Source organism: Oncorhynchus clarkii, chromosome 21 (assembly GCF_045791955.1).
Source record: "Oncorhynchus clarkii lewisi isolate Uvic-CL-2024 chromosome 21, UVic_Ocla_1.0, whole genome shotgun sequence".
Taxonomy (NCBI): domain Eukaryota; kingdom Metazoa; phylum Chordata; class Actinopteri; order Salmoniformes; family Salmonidae; genus Oncorhynchus; species Oncorhynchus clarkii.
In genome coordinates, this window is record NC_092167.1 from 23,729,460 (window position 1) to 23,752,898 (window position 23,439).

At 42.0% G+C, this 23,439-nt stretch overlaps 1 pseudogene; it reads right to left on the reverse strand.

The window, feature by feature from the left end:
• Nucleotides 1-23,172, reverse strand: part of LOC139379171 (ubiquitin carboxyl-terminal hydrolase 15-like) — a 54,287-nt pseudogene extending 31,115 nt beyond the window's left edge.
• Nucleotides 23,173-23,439: the final 267 nt, after the last annotated feature.

The following is a 23,439-nucleotide window of genomic DNA, read 5'->3' on the forward strand; positions in this document are numbered from 1 at the left end:
CACTACACTTAGGATAGGAAACATTGCCAACCCGATAAATCTACGATAATAAGTATTTTTCCATGGCTGGCCATGCTTTCCACCTGGCTACCCCGGCCAACATCTCAGCACCACCCTGCAGCCACCTGTCCAACCCCCCCCCCACCCGCTTCTCCTTCACCCAAATCTAGACAGCTGATGTTCTGAAAGAACTGCAAAATCTGGACCCCTACAAATCAGCTGGGCTAGACAATATGGAAATTATCCGCCGAAATTGTTGCAACCCCTATCACTAGCCTATTCATCTACTCTTTCGTATCGTCTGAGATCCCCAAAGATTGGAAAGCTGCCGCGGTCATCACCCTCTTCAAAAGGGGGAGACACTTTAGACCCAAACTGTTATAGACTTCTATACTTCTCAGATAGAGTTCAGTGTGTCAAATTGGAGGGCCTGTTGTCCGGACCTCTGGAAGTCTATGGGGGTGCCAAGGGTTCAATTCCCAGGCCGACTAATTTCTCTGTAAACATCAATGATGTCGCTCTTGCTGCTGGTGATTCTCTGATCCACCTCTACCCAAACAAAACCATTCTGTATACTTCTGGCCCTTATTTGGACACTGTTAACTAACCTCCAATAGAGCTTCATCGCCATACAACTCTCCTTCCGTGGCCTCCAACTCTTTTCAAATGTTAGTAAAACTAAGTACATGCTCTTCAACCGATTGCTGCCCGCACCCTCCCGCCTGACTAGCATCACTACTCTGGACGGTTCTGACCTAGAATATGTGGACAACTACCTAGGTGTCTGGTTAGACTGTAAACTCTCCTTCCAGACTCACATTAAGCATCTCCAATCCAAAGTAAAATCTAGAATCGGCTTCCTATTTTGCAACGAAGCCTCCTTCACTCATGCTGCCAAACATACCCTCGTAAAACAGACTATCCCAACGATCCTCGACGGTGTAATTTACAAAATAGCCCCCAACACTACTCAGCAAACTGGACGTAGTCTATCACAGCGTCATCCTTTTGATCACCAAAGCCCCATATACTACCCACCACTGCGACCTGTATCCTCTCGTTGGCTGGCCCTCACAACATATCCTTAGCCAAACCCACTAGCTCCAGGTCATCTATACATCTTTGCTAGGTAAAGCCACGTCTTATCTCAGCTCACTGGTCACCATAGCACCAGCAAGTATATTGCACTGGTCATCCCCAAAGCCAACACTTGCTTTGGCCGCCTTTCCTTCCAGTTCTCTGCTGCCAATGACTGGAACGAATTGCAAAAATCTGAAGCCTTATCTCCCGCTCTAACTTTAAGCATCAGCTGTCAGAGCAGCTTATCTGTAAATAACACACCCCACTACCTTATCCCCATATTATTTACCCTCTTGCACCCCAGTATCTCTACTTGCACATCACTCCAGTATTAATACTAAATTGTAATTATTTTCACCTCTATGGCCTATTTATTGGCTACCTCCCTACATTTGCACACGCTGTACATATATTTTTCTATTTTTCTTTTGTGTCATTGACTGTACGTTTGTTCATGTGCAACTGTTGTTTTTGTTGCACTGCTTTGCTTTATCTTGGCCAGGTCGCAGTTGTAAATGAGAACTTGTTCTCAACTGGCCTACTTGGTTAAATAAAGGTGAAATATGAATGTATTTCTTGCAACTTTCTCAAGACATAACTGCATGGGAATGCCTGGGCCTACCACTGTGCCAGTTAGCGATGCCGAAACATTCAATTATAAAGGCTCTCTCATTAAACTTTCCAAATGAAATATTAACAGCAAAGTTAACCTGGCAAAATGATTTGTATCTATCGGGTGGTATTTTGTTTCAAACTCTACTTTTGCCATGCAGAAACACCACCAGTCTCTTGACATTGAAATTAAAATGCCAACTACACGCAAACATATGTTTTACTGTCTTTCCCAGATCGCAAAATGATGTTATTTGAGCATTGTTGTGGGAAAAACAACAAAATTGGATGTTCTATTAAGTGTGATCGAAAGAGATTTACAAAAAGTAAAATAAAATAAAAAAATAGGGGAAATCCAAAACCTGGATAAACAAAGCCGATAATTGTTTTTGGTGTTATGCCAAATAAATGTATTGGCTGGTAGATTTTTTCTTCTTCATCAAGTTAGTTTATGAACTATGTTGTGGTGGTTCCAAAACTACTCACATTATTTGCTAACACCTTGTTCAGTCACGGGACAACCTGGTTACTTTACCAGTATATATTAAACATTTGGGGGCACAGAAAAAAGGAAAAGGGATAGCTTATATTGAAGATAAATGATCATAGCAATTAATGAAGGACTGATCTCATGCATGTCATCACTCAAACTTGAGGCTCTTAAAGTGACTGTAAAATGTAATGTAACGCATGTCAATAGGTGTGCTTCAAAAATAGGTCTTTGATTTTATATTTTGCTCTGAACTTTAAGTAAGGAGCTACCAGTAAGTACTACCAATGACATTCATTTTTAGTCCTGCGTGCACAATGTAGGGAATAGGGTGCCATTTGGGACACATCCCTGTTAATCTTCTAGAACAGCTGTTGCCATTGAGCGGAATGCCCACTACAGTGACCCATTGTCTAGATTAATCCCTGCTTGTAAATGTATGTTTAGGCCCAGGCTACTTCTGGTAAACTCCCCCAGGTGGGGGGGCAGGACACTTGCGGATGCCAATGTTCTTTGGAGCCAGACACTTAAGATGTGTAGGCTATATTTAGGTACTTTATTAGAATTACAGTGGATACTAAACTGAACAAAAACAATGTAAAGTTGGTCCCATGTTTCATGAGCTGAAATAAAAGTAGCAAAAATTCACACAAGAAACAAATCAAATTTTGTGCACAAAATTGTTTACATCCCTGTCAGTGAGCATTTCTCCTTTGCCAAGATAATCCATCCATCTGACAGGTGTGGCATATCAAGAAGCTGATTTAACAGTATGATCATTACACAGGTGCACCTTGTGCTGGGGACCATAAACAACAAGTTTTTTTTTTAAGTGTAGTTTTGCCATGCTTACTGCTGGAATGTCCACCAGAGAATTTAAGGTTAATTTCTCTACCATAAACTGCCTCCAATGTTGTTTTAGAGAATTTGGCCATACGTCCAACCAGCATCACAACCGCAGACCAGGTGTACGGCGACGTGTGGGCGAGCAGTTTGCTGATGTCAACATTGTAAACAGAGCGCCCCACGGTGGCAGAAATACATTATGGACAATGAACAACTGCATTTCAATGATGGCAATTTGAATGCACAGAAGTACCATGGTGAGATCCTGAGGCCCATTTCTTTGAAGGAATCTGTGACCAAAAGATGCATTGCTGTTTTCCCAGTCATGTGAAATCCATAGATTAGGCCCAAATGAATTTTTCAAAATGACGGATTTCCTCATACGAACAGTAACTCTGTAAAATAATTGAAATTGTTGTGTATATATTTTTGTTCAATATGTACAAAACCATGAAGCTGAAATTTGAGCTTGTTAAATGGACAAACAAATTACAATTAATACTAGGCTTCACACCTGAAGACTGACTTACATTATTATTACAGTCCTTTCACCAAGCATGTGAACTCACCTGACCAGGAAAAACTACAGAACCTACTTATAGACTATAATGAAATCTAATTTTGTCACATACGCAGAATACAACAGGTGTTGACCTTAGCGTGAAATGCTTACTTTCAAGCCCTTAACGCAGTTAAAAAAATAGAATAAAAAATAAAATAACAATGAGTCAATGTGCGGGGGTACATGTTTGTCAAGGTAATTTGTACATGTAGGTAGGGGTGAAGTGACTATACATAGATAGTAAAACAGCAAGTAGCAGCATTGTAAAAACAAGGGGGTATCAATGCATATAGTAAAGGTGGTAATTTTATTATTTGTTCAGCAGTCTTATGGCTAAGGAGACTTTTGAACCTAGACTGGGCGCTCCGGTACCACTTGCCATGTGGTAGCAGAAAGAACAGTCAATGAACGGAGTCTGACAATTTTTTGGGCCTTCCTCTGACACCGCCTAGTGTATAAGTCCTGGATGTCAGGAAGCTTGGCCCCATGATGTACTGGGTTGTACACACTACCCTCTGTAGCGCCTTACGGACAGATGCCAAGCAGTTGCCATACCAGGCAGTGATGCAACCGATCACGATGTTCTCGAGGGTGCAGCTGTAGAACTTTGAGGATGTATGTCTGTGTGGAGTAAAGGTGATCTAGTTTTTTCCCCCCCTCTGGTATAAATGAAGTCAAACGGATTTAAGTTTGCATGCATTAAAATCCCCAACCACTAGGAGAAGCTTTGTTTGTGTCGGTAAATAGACGGCTCAGAAAAATATTGATAAACTCTTGGTAGATAGTGTGGTCTATAGCTCGAGCAATACCTCCAGACTAACTTTATATCAGACATCGCGAACCAGCGTTTATTGACAAATACACCCACCCCTTACTGGACGTAGCTGTTTTGACTTGCCGATGCACGGAAAACCCTGCCAACTGTATATTATCCGTGTTGTTCAACCACGACTTGGTGAAACATAAGATATTACAGTTAATGTCCGTTGGTAGGATCGTCTCAAACAGAGCTCATCCAGTGATGGCACATTTAAGCATTTGGGCCTCGTCTGAGAGCAACATTATATCCTTCAGGTGCGACTCATTAAAGAAAAAAATCTACATCCAGTACGAGGTGAGTATTTGCTGTTCTGATATCCAGAAGCGCTTTTCGGCCATAAGACTTATGATTATGTACAAAATAAGTTAGAACCAAAGTGAAAAAAATTTAATAAAAAACTAGCACAATTGGTTAGCAGCCAGTAAAACAGCAGCTATTCCCTCCGGCACCATTCCTCGTAAACAAGAGCAGATAATTTCCTTGTCAGTTTGCATGGTCTGGAATAATCTAGACCCTATATAACTGCTGCGATGACAGGACAGGAAATAGAGACATTAAGGTATAAATAGCCTGGTATCCAAGGGTTATTTCATACCTGTCCTTGGTAGAGTCCTGCGTCCTGTATAGTGCTGTCCGGTTTGTTCAGTGGCTCGAACGTGTTGCTCATGTACTTGTTCCACAACCTGGTCTCTTTCTGGTCTGGGATACTGAACAGTTTTCGCATCTCCTTCTCAATGGTGTCTGCATCACAGGAGGTTATAGGACAAAGGTAACAAATAAGCAACATGTGGCACATACATTGATTATTAAAAAAATTATGAACACCATATTATTGAGATATGAGTTACCCCCTTTTTGCCCTCAGAACTGCCTCAATTTGTCAGGGCATGGAATCTACATGGTGTCGAAAGCGTTTTACATGCTGGCCCATGTTGACACCAATACCTCCCACAGTTGTGTCAAGTTGGCTGTGTGTCCTTTTGGTGGTTGACCATTCTTTATACACAGGAAACTTGTGTGAAAAATTCAGCAGCGTTGCAGTTCCTGACACGAACCGGTGCACCTGGCACCTACTACCATATCCCGTTCAAAGGCACTTTAATCTTTTGTCTTGCCCATTCACCCTGTGAATGGCATACATACACAATCAATGTCTCAATTGTCTCGAGGTTTAAAACTCCTTCTGTAACCGGTATCCTCCCCTTCATCTACTCTGATTGAAGAGAATTTAACAGTTGACATCAATAAGGGATCATAGCTTTCATTTGGATTCACCTGGTCAGTCTGTCATGGAAAGAGCAGGTATTCTTAATGTTTTGTATGCTCAGTGTAGATGACAAACTGACAAAACTACACTCATGCACCTGCATACTTAAGGCAGAGAATAATTGAGTGTATAAATCTCATGCTCTGATAAATAGGCAGCAGATGAATGAATTACTTTATAGTAAAACTCCCTGCTCATGTAATTGTTGATTACTTGTGTGTGTGCGCGCTTTAGAGAATAGAGTTTTGGCAGTTCTTGTGGGAGCGCATAATTTTGCAGTAGCCAAAAGCATAGTTATTTTACATAAGAAGTTGACAAACACAGAACAGAGTTATCAGTGACCTTCCCCTGTGATTTCACTGTTTAAATTGACCATTAAAAGGCATGGCAATGCATCCGATTTGCATAAATTGAACAAAAGATGTTAGCATTATCAGTCAAATAAGTAAGAGCAATGGGGCACAGTAAACCAGAGTATACAATCAACAAGTCAACATAAGAAATACAGAACACATCAGGTTATAAATATACAATCCTAATGTCAGGTTAAACATTTGTGGAATTGAGCCAAAGAGGAACAAAGGAGAGCTTCTGTGCATTTCAAAACAAATATATTACTAATTAATTCTCTGTCATGTAGAGGTGAAGTGCTCCTGTACAATCACTATGACTGGTGGCTAATGGACGGGAATTATTTATTAATTAATTCTCTGGCTGGGAGAAGTAGCCAGTTGCTACTTTTGTCAGGTTGACTGTACAATTAATATAATGGTACTCTATAGCTCAGTTGGTAGAGCATGGGTTCTATTCCCAGGACTAGGCATACCGATACGTGCACGCATGACTATAAGTCGCTATAGATAAACATGTAGGCTAAATGGCATACTGTTACATTATAATGGCAGGCAGAAATCAGGTGGAAATTGTACATGAGGAAGAGAGACCAGAGTTTCTTCAAAATAAAAAAAAAGATAAACTGCTCCATTCATTCTGTCAGGGAGAAGAAAAGTGTCTTCCTACCTATCGTGTCTGCTTTGCTGAAGCGTCTGGTGACCACGTTGTCTATGTTGCCGTCTTCACACAGCTTCAGTTCTGTGAGGTACACCTCCACCTTGCAGTGCTTCACAAACATACCCTGTTCTACCACCTGTCAAAATATGTTGATAGAGTGTCTTACATCATGGCAGATGGCACAAAAAAAAAAACTCAAATATTAACAAAATGTTTCGCAAATTAAACACTTGACAATGTTAAAGATGACATTTTGTTCAAAGCATTTGCTGTACATGGCATATGAATGATTCATTAAACTCATGACATTGTTCCAATACGGGCAAGATATGCATTGCTGATTGATTAAAACGTGCTAACATTCAACATTGAACAGAGAAGCATTCACCAACATCACCAAGGAAAGAAGAAATAAAGAACAGCATTTGGCATTAGATTAGTCAAGCTCATTATTTGGGACAAATCAACAAACTAAGAATTTGGCTACCCAGTTAATAGGCCTATCTATACACCGAAAGCATTGTAAGTGTATAAACTAAAAGCTACACTTTCTAACTCCCTTAATAGGAGCGAGTCACAGAGACTCTTAATATAGCCCCAGAGCGTAGAGACAGCTGAAGGGTCCATTCCTATTCATTTCACACAGCAACTCCGCTGGTGGCTGGCCCTACACCACACCGTAGGGTACAGACCTGCCCTTGCCCCAGGAAATGGCATGGGTCAGCTATAGGCATAGGTCAGATTCACCCACTACCAGACACGACCCACTGCCCTCCTTATAAAATGAATGCCCAGCCATGTGTTCCACATAACACAGAGATAAAAGGCAAGTTGCAAGTCTCACGGGAAACAAACTGACAGAACTGTTACAAAGTTCTAAAACAGCTAGGCTAAGAACCAACGAGACCAGATATACCCCACCCACTCCTTTCTGCTTAGGCTAGGACATCTCTCCCCTCACTCTTAAAAAGACTGATTCTCAGTTTGACCTCAGTCAGCATTCCTCCATTTAAAAAAAACAAGGACACTAGAATCACTCCCCAGGTGATAGCCTCAACACAGAGAACCTGAGTGGAACAGCAAGATAACCCAGAAAATCAATTCCAACCGTCTGGCAGCACGGTAAAAGAACCCCCAAAAGTAAGAAAGAAAGGAAAACCTCCTGCATGTTGTGTCTCGTAGTTCGCTCCATGTAGCGGTGTTTAAGTCATCCAGAGCACTCTCTGAAAATAGAAATGGACAGGGCCATTCGATACCCCCAGCAACATACATGGCAAAAAGGGGAGGATCGATGGGGGGATAAAGAGAAAGCACTGCAGCAGTCATGATGCCATGACTGGCTAGATTTGAAGATGAGGAAAGCCATGTCTGGGCTCATGGATGTACAGTAGGCCCAGCTGGCAGTTAGAAATGGCCGAACAAATGTTAGCACAACAAATCTTTATGTGAGCTACTGGCTTAACTTGTAGTCAGTTGTCAAGAGTTAAACCCAAAGCACACTGAATAAAAAAACAACTAAATAATATTAATGTAGCCTACTTCCACTTTATAAAAACAGATCTTCTGAGGACAACATTCCATCAGTAAGCATCTGTGCTCGGGTCCACTTTACGTTTAAAAACCAATTAAGTCCTTATACAGCATGTATTACAAATAATAGCTAGCATATTTGGAATACCGGTAGCTAAATTGTATCAAAATCGCATGACCAGTCCAGCTGTGTTTCTCTTGAAGAAGACCGTGAGAGGGACAGCCTAAACATTGACATATCTTACGCTTGAGATTCAGTTACTAGCTGGGTAGGCTTTAATATCAATCTAGAAATCAAAGTTTTCCTTTTTCACAATCGTCCCAATCTGACCTGTGTTGAAGTGTATTGATCAATCCAACCCTATAGAACACATCCAAGATTTTGACACAGTGAAACTTCTCAATTACTCCTCTCACACCACAATAAGCTCTTCGGCTACAAGTAGGTTATCAACAAACAGGCCTAACAGCAACCATAGAAATGTAAGTGTGTACTGACCATTATATTTTATCTCATACTATTCACCACTTCACATAAAGTACCTGAGCCGTGATCTTACGGAGCTTCTCTTTCATCTGATTACCGCTGAGGCACTGGCTACGTGCACTGTTCCCAATCAGCTCTTTCACCCATACAGTTGCTGAACATTATTTTACTTATTTGACCATTTAAAACAAGATATTGGACCACACCAGCCATAATTAGCCACTAATGTCACCCATCCTTACCTTGCGTGAGATGGCCTCATGTCCCTCCATTAGTGCATACCAGCTCACTAGCTTATTCCAGCCTTCTGTTGGGATCAGGATGTAGTCCAGCTCATCAATGAGGTGCTCCTTGATGGCCAGAACATCCCCACCTACTCACGATAGAAAGAACAGGGTCATGTTCGTTAGGCAACCAACAGAAGAAAATGGACTGACATGGAAGGACTACCCAAACCTGGCCAATAACAGACATTCATTTTTATTTGTTTGCCATAATGAATATGACCCAGGTTTAGTGGTGAAAGAAGGTTTACTAAAGGGGGGTTATAATGGGGTCATTCAATTGGGACAGTTTCAATGGTGTTAGCCTACTCATAATGGCAGTTTCTCATACAATAAAACAAAGCAACAGACAGCTTTCTATAGACCAGAGGCAGGCTACCTTTGTCCATTTTCATTGATGTTTACAGAGTCAATTATAGACCTACTTTTTCTGTCATACTTAGCCTATAGACATTGCATGTATAACAGCCTTTAGTTTGATATATTAGTTAAGGTACATCTTGTTCACTCTAAACATCCTGTACTGTGCAAAACAGTGGTGGGTTCATCCAGATACACTGGGGATGAGTAAAAGAGCATGTTATGAAGCCTCCATTTCCCCTAATCACACCAGAGATTGACAAATATTGCTTCAAAGAGGTCCGAGTGTGGTGCATTTTACCACTTGTAGGAGCCCCGAGTTTTCCACTGGTCCAGGGTAGACATTCTGGTCTCCCATCTGATATTTGTCCCAGCTGTCAAAGCCCACATATTTCTTCCACTGTTTGAACCAGTGGCTGTCCACTAGGTACCTATGTATAAAGAGTGAGAGCACTGATTATTTAGATCTGAGATGACGCTAGATTAGATCTAATACGTTTGGGGTGATAGATTGTATCTGATAAGTATTTTATTTTATTTTTTTAAATAAGTGTGAAGCTCCAAAGTACAGGCCTCAGGTTACAAAAGTATCTTTGTTAGAGGAGAGCAGAAGTGGAGAGAGGTTATCAGCAGCTTATCTGTTTTGATTAGTTAAAGAACATTCACTGACATTCATTTGGAGTAACGTTAAACAATAGGGATGCACGATATATCAGTAAGCATATCGGGCGAAATTAGCTAAAAATGTCAACAACGCCCCGATGTCTAGTTTAACGCCATTGTGCAAAACTGATGTCAAAACTGACGTGCATACCTATATAACGTAGGTAGATTAAGTAATGACGCCACGAAAAATACAGCGCTACATAAAACAAAAGCAGAAAAATACTAAGCGCACAGTTCCAACAACTAAACAAGTTCAAGTCGAGCAGTCATTTGAAAGAGTAAGAACATTTGAGCGAGACAACTCAAAGGCGAAATCCATTAACGCCAAGACAATGGAATTCATTGCCCTTGACAATCAACCATTCTCTGTAGTCAATGATGTTGACTTTCGCCGACTGGTCGAACACCTCACCTCAAGCCCTGGTACACACTACCAAGTAGGTGCTATTTTTCAGATGTTGCCCTACCGGAGTTACACAGTATTGTTGAAACGCACATCCCTGAGCTACTTGCTATGGGCGTCACTGCTATTAGCTTCACGACTGACATTTGGACCAGCAATGTCAGCCCCGTGAGCATGCTGAGTCTGACAGCACAGTGGGTGGACGAGGATTTCGTACTGAGGAAAGCTGTATTGCATGCTCATGAATGTGTTGGTTCTCATAAGGCTACTGACATTTCAATGGCATTTGAGAACATATTTGAAACTTGAACACACAAACAAGCTCCATTCGAACTGACTGAGAAATAAACTAATAAACTGCGTCTGCAGCAGACGCGATACCCTTTGTCTTGGCATTGAAACACCTGCTCAACTGCTGACACTGACCGTGGGGTTAAAACTTGTAAAAGTACTCTACAGGGGGCTGTGAATAAGCGATTCGGTGGCATTCTCTCAGCCTCTTTACGGTGTAGCCACCATGCTCGAAGCTAGGTACAAGGACCACTACTTCGATGCAGACAATAAACAAGGTTTACGTGAAATGTTAGATACAGCTGGACAAGATGGAAACAGACAGTGACAACCGGGGAAGAGGCCACGGACAGACAGAGCAGCAACTTCACTGCTTGACATGTATCATGAAATCCTGGTTGAGACTGAACAACAAAACAGCACAGCAAGTAAGTGTATTAAATACGTTTTGATGATGTTTTACTGGTAATTGGGACACGTAAATGCCAACAAAATAACTTTTGTCAGTTTGTGTCAACTATTTAACTGTACTAGAATGCTTAATTAGGGCCGATAATTTTAAATATCCGTTGACGTTTTTTTGGGGCAAGAATCATATTTGGATATCGGTTTAGCCAAAAACGCCATTGGTGCATCCCTATTAAATAATGTAAGGAATGTTACAATTATCATAAAACAGATGCTTGCTAACAGCGGGAGCTAGCCAAAAGTGAGTTAGCTGGGACACTTGATTGTCACGAAACATCAATTGTCAGCAGTTAACTTTTTGATACTGGCACGTTTGAGAGTGTTAGCTCATTGGCAAGCTAGGTAATTTAGACAGGTGCTTTTCACGACTCCTCCCTGATTAGCCAGATGAGCGCACGTCATGGGCAAATCACTTGAACTCAAGCTAGCCAGACTGTAATCGCAAAATCATAAAACCATTGGGGAAGTAAATGTATTTTACTAGCTACGTTGGTAACATACCTATGTATCAAAATAAAAATACATACCTATGTATCTAGACAATACCATGTTGGCAAATAACTCGGTCACTAGAAACTGTGGAATGTAGCGAATTCCACTGGCTGGCAGACTTGATAGCCAATGGTCTGACTGACTTGCTAATGGTAACTGTCACACCGCTCTCCGCTGGTTTAGCACTTTGACAGCCCAGACAGTCAACCTGCACACCCTTACCAAGTATCTCCCTTTCATAGCTGTGTTTTCAGCAGTGCTGCGACTTCTCCTCTCTGGGTATCCATATCAGCCGCTCCTCCTTCCGCCATCTTTCCTTAGACATCACCCGCTGCATGGTGGGACAGAGAAACGTCATTCACGCACGTAAAACAGCCATTTTCAGCCAATCATCAACCCGAACTGTGCCAAGTAGATAGCGGGGACAGGCGACTTCTAGTGGTTCACAGCATGCCCATGAATATTGCTAGATCATTCTTGCTCTGATTTATAATATCCATAGAATAGTACTTGGTCCAAGAAGAATTAACAGGAAAATACTTGAATAGACTAGAACAATACTGTGAAGTGATTGTAAAAGCTTTCCCTAGTGAAGAGTGATCTCATAAAGATCATAATAGCATACAATGCACTAATATGTTAGGGTTGTGTAAATTCGAATCTGGTATCAGAACAAGTTATAACACTGAGTCACTATGTACTTTTATTAGCTAAGTAATAAATGGCAAATGCAACTTTCGTATATACGGGTTCACTGTAATACCACACAGGGAACTGACAGGATGTACATAAACAGTTGTTCTTATACTGTGATAGACATAGTTCCAACCCGTCTGTTGGCCTATCACAGTAGAGGCTGAGCGTGGTTTAGACTTGCTCAGCCTATCACAGGCGCTCAGGCTGGTCCCCGCCTCTTGACGCTTCTTGGAGTCCACCCTCTGTTGATGTATAGATTCTCACTGTTCTGATATCACCCCCTAGTTATAACAGTTGCTCAGTTCCTGCTATTGTGTTGTTCAATATTTTTCCATCTCAGTTAAACCTCGTGATGACCACCCCTCCCTATACCTGATTAACCACAACTTTGTAAGATACAGCAAGTCATACCATGTGCTCAATATTGTCACATACAAACACAAGGACAAAGTATCTGCTGGGCTGTTATCTACAGTTTTGCAACATGCAGGTCACACCATGTTACTCAGTTCTTGTCACACACACAAACAGGCAAGTAGATGTAGCAAGCAGTTGTTTCATGATGATGCTCAAGTGCAGAAATGCAGATACTTCACACAGCCAACATCAGATAATATTTAATCATATATATGGTAATGGCTATAATGTAAAGCACAGAGTCCCACAGATATTACACATTTAATGTATTTCAAAACATTGTACAAAATAAATATGAATCTGTCTTTTGAATTCATGTTAAACAGAAAATTAAATCATTAAAATAATGTACACGTTTTCTATCAGTCCAACGGTTGATAGATCTTGTTAAATTGACAAAGGTGATACAATACATAATCGTTTAACAATGATCCATATTCTAACAAACGGTTATTCATCTCATTTGTAAGTTACAGCTTCATTTTCTTTACCATACCACTGGGCACACACTGGTTGAATCAAATGTTTCCACATAATTTTCATTTAAGGTTACATCGCCGAGGGTTATCAGCTCGCGTCTTTTGTGTTGGGTAAGAATTTGCTTCACTGATTTTCTTCCTTCGTCTCCAGTTGTAGCTAGTGTCACACGGCTAGCTGCGGCGACTTAGTTAGCTTTGTTGCAAGGCTTCGCTAACCTGGCTAGCTCACCGCAAGGCTTTTCTACTTGGAAGGGTAGAATAACTAGTTTGATCTCTCATCGGTGTTGACTAGACATTGCTTATTGGCCGAGAGCCATACTTTTGGTCATCGCTAGACCAACATAGCGCTAGCTTCCTTTGGCCTAACTAACTAGGCAACTAGCCCACATAGCGAATGCTAGCTATGTTAACATTGCTTCTCTGCGTCTATGTACCAAAAGGTCTATGTGTCTTAAACACTTTCTGTACTGGCATTGAATGTTACGTTTCTACTACTGGTTTACCAGGCCAATTTGATGTCGTTGGAGATGCAATCTCAAATCGATTTGCAAGCCTGACCCAGACCTTTGGGATGAGATCTGTGTTGTCACAGGCCCCAACCTCCGAGCCTTCAGGAGTGCCTTTCAAGGATGCAGCCGTGCCATGAGCTTTGTGACTCAACCTGTCCGAAAGGGAGAAAGAAGAAGATTTCCTTTACGCTTCTCTTGAGCCGAAGGAACTGTTTGTGCCGGCTGTCACCTCCATGTGGCAGAAGTGCAAAGCCTTCAACTTCTCTCTACCCTGGAATTGTGGCTACCGGCCTACCCCTCCTAATGGAAGAAGGGGCGCCCGACCTAGGAGTACACCCCCTGCGGCAGAGAGGGGCAGCCAACAGTTCACTCTGGGTTCTGGCCTGCCTCCTCTCGGTTGGACAACAGAGTTCGACAGGCACATAAGGCCACCACTATGGGAGAAAGGCACATCTGTGCTCCTAAAACCCCTCCCTTTATGCAGCAACTCAGTTTAATGTGTTTGCTCTCAAGGAAGACATAGGTAATCCACTCTACCCTGTTGCAAGAACACACACACTGCAGGAGACGCACCTCTGGGGATGAACAGCTTGCACACCCTTGGCCAAGGGCGTTGCTTTACGCTTTTCCTCCCCTCAGCCTCATCTTGGTAGTCCCGCGATGGCAAGGCAATACAAAAAGCCTTGTCATCTCCCGTTATGCTGACCTAAGAAAAAAAAATGTACACCCTCACCCGGAAACAATGGCCCTCTGGGCCTGGTCCATGCGAAGATACATTTGGATGCGACAGGCTTCCCTCTTGTCATTGAGATGATCCAGAGTGCTAGGTCCCCTTCTACATACTGTATGGAAATAAGTGGTGGGTTTTTGAGAAGTGGTGTGACCAAAAACAGATACTTTACCAATGCTCTGTATCCAAGGTGTTATGCTTCTACGTGGACAGGAGGAAGGCTTTCTCAACTGTTAAGGTCTATCTCGGCTTCCACAAAAACACGGTGGGAAAACATCCTCTGTCATGTTGTTTCATGAAGGGTGCCTATCCCTTACGTACAAAAATGGCTACCTCCCAGTGGGGGTGAAGGACTCAAACTGTTAATAAGAAGACCCCAGTGACAGCATTGAAGTGACTCCGTCAATTTAGTAATTTGGGAAATTTACTGAAATTCCAATTCTAGAATTCAAGAGAAAGTGCATCAGGCAGCCAGATAAGCAATGAGAGAGGAACATCGTGCTCTTTTACACAACAAATGTGCTTTCAGGTATAAACAAGACAAGTTTCAATTACAAAAGCTTTCTTGTTTTTCAATGGACACTAATCTACATGTGTATAATGTTGTCTGTATATTGCCAAGTGGTAGATTGTTATTAGGCCTAATGTAATATTGTATTCAAGGAATCATCTCACAGGGCACAGACATCAATTAAATGTCTTACACGTTGGTTAATTCTTAAGGCTAGGAGGCACTATTTTACATCCGGATGAAAAGTGTGCCCAAAGTAAACAACCTGCTACTCAGGCCCAGAAGCTAGGATATGCATATAATTGGTAGATTTGGATAGAAAACTCTAAAGTTTCTAAAAATGTAAAAATTATGTCTGAGTATAACAAACAACAAACAAACCCCGAGGACAAACCATCCAGGAATGTATTTTTTTTAGGTCGGGTTTTCAATGCGTTTTCTAAGGCACTTGCTTGCAGTTCCTATCGCTTCCACTAGATGTCAAGTCTTTAGAAATTGGTTGATGTTTTTCCTTTGAGAAATGAAGAAGGGCTGTTCAGAACGAGGGTCAAGTCTAGTGTACTGTTGTGGTTGGGGCGCGCGACCTGAAAGCTCGCTCCACTATGTTTTCGTCCGGTATTAAACACAGTTTATCCCGTCTTAAATTTGATCGATTATATACATTTAGAAATACCTAAAGTTGGATGAAGAAAGTTGTTTTAAATGTTTGGATCAAGTTTACAGGTAAGATACTATATTTATAAGATACTTTGTAGTCATGTTGCGTGAGTTGGAACCAGTGTTTTTCTGGATCAAACGTGCCAAATAAATGGACATTTTGGAGATATAACGACATAATTTATTGAACAAATGGACCATTTGTGATGTTTAATGGATATTGGAGTGCCAACAGAAGAAGCTCTTCAAAGGAAAGGCATAAATTCTATCGTTATTTCTGACTTTTGTGTCACGCCTGGCGGGTTGAAATGTGTCTATATGTCTATATATATATATAAATATGATCATATTTCTCCAGTGCTATAACCTCCCTACACTGGCTTCCTGTTAAGGCAAGGGCTGATTTCAAGGTTTTACTGCTAATCTACAAAGCATTACATGGGCTTGCTTCCTCCTATCTCTCTGATTTTGTCCTGCCGTACATACACGTACAAGACTCCTAATTGTCCTGAGAATTTCTAAGCAAACAGCTGGAGGCAGGGCTTTCTCCTATAGAGCTCCATTTTTATGGAATGGTCTGCCTACCCATGTGAGAGACGCAGACTCGGTCTCAACCTTTAAGTCTTTACTAAAGACTCATCTCTTCAATGGGTCATATGATTGAGTGTAGTCTGGCCCAGGAGTGTGGAGGTGAACAGAAAGGCTCTGGAGCAACGAACCGCCCTTGCTGTCTCTGCCTGGCCGGTTCCCCTCTTTCCACTGGGATTCTCTGCCTCTAACCCTATTACAGGGGCTGAGTCACTGGCTTACTGGTGCTCTTTCATGCCGTCCCTAGGAGGGTTGCGTCACTTGAGTCACTGACGTGATCTTCCTTTTTGGGTTGGCGCTGCAGTAGTTTGTGTCGGGGGGCTAGGGTCAGTTTGTTATATCTGGAGTACTTCTCCTGTCCTATCCGGTGTCCTGTGTGAATTGAAGTATTTTCTCTCTAGTTCTCTCTTTCTCTCTTTCTTTCCCTCTCTCGGAGGACCTGAGCCCTAGGACCATGCCTCAGGACTACCTGGCATGATGACTCCTTGCTGTCCCCAGTCCACCTGGCTGTGCTGCTGCTCCTGTTTCAACTGTTCTGCCTGCGGCTATGGAATCCTGACCTGTTCACCGGACGTGCCACCTGTCCCAGACCTGCTGTTTTCAACTCTCTAGAGACAGCAGGCGCGGTAGAGATACTCTTAATGATCGGCTATGAAAAGCCAACTGACATTTACTCCTGAGGTGCTGACTTGCTGCACCCTCGACAACTACTGTGATTATTATTATTTGACCATGCTGGTCATTTATGAACATTTGAACATCTTGGCCATGTTCTGTTATAATCTCCACCTGGCACAGCCAGAAGAGGACTTGCCACCCCTCATAGCCTGTTTCTTCATAGGTTTTGGCCTTTCTAGGGAGTTTTTCCTAGCCACCTATACACCTATATTGCTTGCTGTTTGGGGCTTTAGGCTGGGTTTCTGTACAGCACTTTGAGATATCAGCTGATGTAAGAAGGGCTATATAAATAAATGTGATTAGCTAGTAGCTAGTTAGCTGGCTAGCTTCTGTTGGGGGTTCCGGTTCTAAAGTATAGAAAATAGCAGATCCATACCACATTGGTTGAGGCGGGTTCCAGAAGAGTATGTTGAAACTGAGGTTAAAATATATACGAAGGAAAATATACAGTGCCTTGCGAAAGTATTCGGCCCCCTTGAACTTTGCGACCTTTTGCCACATTTCAGGCTTCAAACATAAAGATATAAAACTGTATTTTTTTGTGAAGAATCAACAACAAGTGGGACACAATCATGAAGTGGAACGACATTTATTGGATATTTCAAACTTTTTTAACAAATCAAAAACTGAAAAATTGGGCGTGCAAAATTATTCAGCCCCCTTAAGTTAATACTTTGTAGCGCCACCTTTTGCTGCGATTACAGCTGTAAGTCGCTTGGGGTATGTCTCTATCAGTTTTGCACATCGAGAGACTGACATTTTTTCCCATTCCTCCTTGCAAAACAGCTCGAGCTCAGCGAGGTTGGATGGAGAGCATTTGTGAACAGCAGTTTTCAGTTCTTTCCACAGATTCTCGATTGGATTCAGGTCTGGACTTTGACTTGGCCATTCTAACACCTGGATATGTTTATTTTTGAACCATTCCATTGTAGATTTTGCTTTATGTTTTGGATCATTGTCTTGTTGGAAGACAAATCTCCGTCCCAGTCTCAGGTCTTTTGCAGACTCCATCAGGTTTTCTTCCAGAATGGTCCTGTATTTGGCTCCATCCATCTTCCCATCAATTTTAACCATCTTCCCTGTCCCTGCTGAAGAAAAGCAGGCCCAAACCATGATGCTGCCACCACCATGTTTGACAGTGGGGATGGTGTGTTCAGCTGTGTTGCTTTTACGCCAAACATAACGTTTTGCATTGTTGCCAAAAAGTTCAATTTTGGTTTCATCTGACCAGAGCACCTTCTTCCACATGTTTGGTGTGTCTCCCAGGTGGCTTGTGGAAAACTTTAAACGACACTTTTTATGGATATCTTTAAGAAATGGCTTTCTTCTTGCCATTCTTCCATAAAGGCCAGATTTGTGCAATATACGACTGATTGTTGTCCTATGGACAGAGTCTCCCACCTCAGCTGTAGATCTCTGCAGTTCATCCAGAGTGATCATGGGCCTCTTGGCTGCATCTCTGATCAGTCTTCTCCTTGTATGAGCTGAAAGTTTAGAGGGACGGCCAGGTCTTGGTAGATTTGCAGTGGTCTGATACTCCTTCCATTTCAATATTATCGCTTGCACAGTGCTCCTTGGGATGTTTAAAGCTTGGGAAATCTTTTTGTATCCAAATCCGGCTTTAAACTTCTTCACAACAGTATCTCGGACCTGCCTGGTGTGTTCCTTGTTCTTCATGATGCTCTCTGCGCTTTTAACGGACCTCTGAGACTATCACAGTGCAGGTGCATTTATACGGAGACTTGATTACACACAGGTGGATTGTATTTATCATCATTAGTCATTTAGGTCAACATTGGATCATTCAGAGATCCTCACTGAACTTCTGGAGAGAGTTTGCTGCACTGAAAGTAAAGGGGCTGAATAATTTTGCACGCCCAATTTTTCAGTTTTTGATTTGTTAAAAAAGTTTGAAATATCCAATAAATGTCGTTCCACTTCATGATTGTGTCCCACTTGTTGTTGATTCTTCACAAAAAAATACAGTTTTATATCTTTATGTTTGAAGCCTGAAATATGGCAAAAGGTCGCAAAGTTCAAGGGGGCCGAATACTTTCGCAAGGCACTGTATATACATACATACACACACACACACACGGGACACGACAAGATGAAGACAAAGACATCTGAACTGCTACGCCATCTTGGGTTTTTAAAATCTTTTGTTGGATAATCTTGGATACAATGAAATTCTTTCAGGGCTATCAAGGTGTCTGCTCGGGGGGGGGGGGGGGGGGGGATACACACGGCTGTGATTATAATCGAAGAGAATTCTCTTGGTAGATAATGCGGTCGGCATTTGATTGTAAGGAATTCTAGGTCAGGTGAACAAAAGGACAAAAGTTCCTGTATGTTGTTATGATCACACCACGACTCGTTAATCATAAGGCATTCACCCCCGCCCTTCTTCTTACCAGAGAGATGTTTGTTTCTGTCGGCGTGATGTTTGAACCGGGTGGCTGTACCGATAACTTATGCCGAGTGAGCCATGTTTCCGTGAAATAGTGAATGTTACAATCTCTGATGTCTCACTGGAAGGCAACCCTTGATCGAATTTTATCTACCTTGTTGCCAAGAGACTGGACATTGGCGAGTAGTATACTTGGGAGCAGTGAGCGATGTGTCCGTCTACGGAGTCTGACCAGAAGACCGCTCAGTCTGCCGTCTTCTAAGGTGCCGTTGTTTTGGGTCGCCTACTGGGATCCGCTCCATTGCCCTGGGTGTTGGTCCAAACAGAGGATCAGCTTTGGGAAAGTCGTATTCCTGGTATGTTAACATTGCTCTTATATCCAATAGTTCCTCCCGGCTGTATGTAATAAGACTTAAGATTTCCTGGGGTAACAATGTAAGAAATAATACATAAAAAAACAAAATACTGCACAGTTTCCTAATGCGAAGCGAGGGGACCATCTCTGTCGGCACAATCAGTGGGGCACATCTGCAGCAGGCTACTGTGTCATGAGCATGATCTACACGTTATTAAACTCTCACAATCTGGATTCTTTGAACTCTCTTAACAACCAATGGGAAGAGGATTTAGGTGAACAACTTTCAGACTTAACTTGGCAGTGTATGCTTCAGAGAATACCTTTTTCATCTATGTGTCTAAGACACGCTGTAATTCAATTTAAAATAGTTCATGAGCTGCATTAGTCAAAGGCAAAATTATCCAAGATCAGACCAGAAATATCACTTGTGACCGATGTAAGCAGGCTTCTGCTACTTTATTACACGTTTTGTACATGCCCGAAATTGACACATTTCTGGATATCCATTTTTTTAATACGTTTTCTAAGATACTGGAGAGACCTATAGAACCTTCTGCGTTTATTGCATTATTTGGAGGGGCACCAACAGAAGGCAGAAGGTCTAAACCGTTCTATGGGCAACATGCTGGCATTTACTACTCTTCTAGCTAGTAGTCTTATACTATTTCAAATCAAAGTGTATTTGTCACGTGCGCCGAATACAACAGTGAAGTGCTTACTTACAGGCTCTAACCAATAGTGCAAAAAAGGTATTAGGTGAACAATAGGTAGGTAAAGAAATAAAACAACAGTAAAAAGACAGGCTATATAAGTAGCGAGGCTACATACAGACACTGGTTAGTCAGGCTGATTGAGTAGTATGTACATATGGTTAAAATGACTGTGCATATATGATGAACAGAGAGTAGCAGTAGCGTAAAAGAGGGTGTTCCCGGGTGGTGGGTTGGACACAATGCAGATAGCCCTGGTTAGCCAATGTGCGGGAGCACTGGTTGGTCGGCCCAATTGAGGTAGTATGTAAAGTTAAAGTGACTATGCATATATGATAAACAGACTAGGAGCAGCGTAAAAAGAGGGGTTGGGGGGGCACACAATGCAAATAGTCCGGGTAGCCATTTGATTACCTGTTCAGGAGTCTTATGGCTTGGGGGTATAAACTGTTCAGAACCCTTTTCGTCCTAGACTTGGCACTCCGGTACCGCTTGGCATGCGGTAGTAGAGAGAACAGTCTATGACTGGGGTGGCTGGAGTCTTTGACAATTTTTAGGGCCTTCCTCTGAGACCGCCTGGTGTAGAGGTCCTGGATGGCAGGCAGCTTAGCCCCAGTGATGTACTGGGTCGTAGCACTACCCTCTGTAGTGCCTTGCGGTCAGAGGCCGAGCAATTGCCTAGCAATTGCCGCACCAGTCAGTGATGCAACCAGGATGCTCTCGATGTTGCAGCTGTAGGAAAAAATTCCCTGTTTTAGGTCAGTTAGGATCATCACTTTATTTTAAGAATGTGAAATGTCTGAATAATAGTAGAGACAATTATTTTTCAGCTTTAATTTCTTTCATCACATTCCAAGTGGGTCAGAAGTTTACATACTAATTGAGTGCATTTGGTAGCATTACCTTTAAATTGTGTAACTTGGGTCAAACGTTTCAGGTAGCCTTCCACAATAAGTCGGTGAATTTTGGTTCATTCCTCCTGACAGAGCTGGTGTAAATGAATCAGGTTTGTAGGCCTCCTTGCTCACACACACACGTTTCACACACGTTTCAGGTAGCCTTCCACAATAAGTCGGTGAATTTTGGTTCATTCCTCCTGACAGAGCTGGTGTAAATGAATCAGGTTTGTAGGCCTCCTTGCTCACACACACAGTTCTGCCCACACATTTTCTATAGGACTGAGGGCAGGGCTTTGTGATGGCCACTCCAAATACCTTGACTTTGTTGTCCTTAAGCCATTTTTCCACAAATTTGGAAGAATGCTTGGGGTCATTGTCCATTTGGAAAACCCATTTGCGAACAAGCTTTAACTTCCTGACTGATGTCTTGAGATGTTGCTTCAATATATCCACATAATTTTCCTACCTCATGATGCCATCTGTTTTGTGAAGTACACAAGTCTCTCCTGCAGCAAAGCACCCCCACAACATGATGCTGCCACCCCCGTGCTTCACGGTTGGGATGGTGTTCTTCAGCTTGTGTCGTGGAGGATTGTTTCAAAATACAACACTTACAAGAACTTGTGAATTCAATATAGGCTTTTAATACAAACATATCAGAAGCCTAGATGGTCCGTGGAACACACACCTTCCCAGAGCACTGGCTCTGTATTTATACACACACAGTCCATTCCATATGTTCATGGAGTTACTTCCCTCAGGTCATCGGCCACCATTATCTTTCAGTCCAGGCTTCCAGCTTGTTCATGCCTAATAACGCCTGTATCCGCTCTTGATTAGATTACAATGGTGGCAGGACCCTCTCGTGTCCTAAAATTAATATAGGTCTATCTTACCCTAAGCACTTATGTCCTTTACCCTAAGCACTTATGGCCATTACCCTAAGCACTTATGTTTGTTCCTCTCTATCTAATCTTTATAATGGTGTCCTGCTCTTTCCATAGATAATGTATTTAAGTGTCACCTCCTCCTCTTTGCCCTAAGCCCTTATGCACAGTAAAGCACGTATGGCTTCGGCCATTACACTTATGTCTGTTTAATCTTTGGTTTCCTGTCCGCTTTCTGTTTGTGGTCTAATGTACACCTATCTTTGCTCAATAGTGTCATATCTGTCTCTATAAGTAACAATAACTACAACACTTGCAAGCGTCCCCCTTTTTCCTCCAAACATAATGATGGTCATTATGGCCAAACAGTTCTATTTTTGTTTCAACAGACCAGAGGACAATTCTTCAGAAAGTACAATCTTTGTCCCCATGTGCAGTTGCAAACTGTAGTCTGGCTGTTTTGGAGCAGTGGCTTCTTCCTTGCTGAGCGGCCTTTCAGGTTATGTCGATATAGGTATTTGACAGCAGCCCTTTTCTACTATACACAAATTCAGAGCAGAACATTGAAGTTCCGTTAAAGTAACCATTTTCTAAAATATAAAAAATGGAACAGTACGTATGTACACATTCAGTAATGGATTCAATGTATTTTAAAGATTTACCTGTTTTTGCATGTAGATTGGCTGTCTACTTTAAGTTTGTCACTTAAATTTATTGTGATACTTCTGCCTCAAAGTAACCTTTTATTACATTTTTTATTCATGTTCTGTCACTGAACTAGCCGGAACTTCTCACTGCTAAATTAACTCTTATTTTAGAAGCAGAGACAATTAAAATGTCTGTGACCTACTCTGGTCCCATCCTTAGAACTCACCTCCTTCTTTCTTGTAGCAGAGGTAAGGAAAGTGCCACATGTTACCCAGGCCGATGATGGATCCCATCACAGACGGGATGAACTCTAGTTTGTTCTGCATTGGCCCCTCTCCTGCATCTTCTCCTCTGACTGGAGCTGAGGGACAGGGACCAGGTTCTTCAACATGCTGCTGTTCTTCCCATTTGAGAGGGCTGCTTTAACTATTTCAAGCAATAAAAAAACAGTTTGGCTATTTTCAAGACAAGTAGCTACATGTAGTGATCCAAATACGTTATCCATATACACATGTATTTATTTAAAATGTAAAGTAACATGTCAGTAGCCTGGGTACCCGTCCGTTTGAGTTATTATTCCACTCCATGTCATG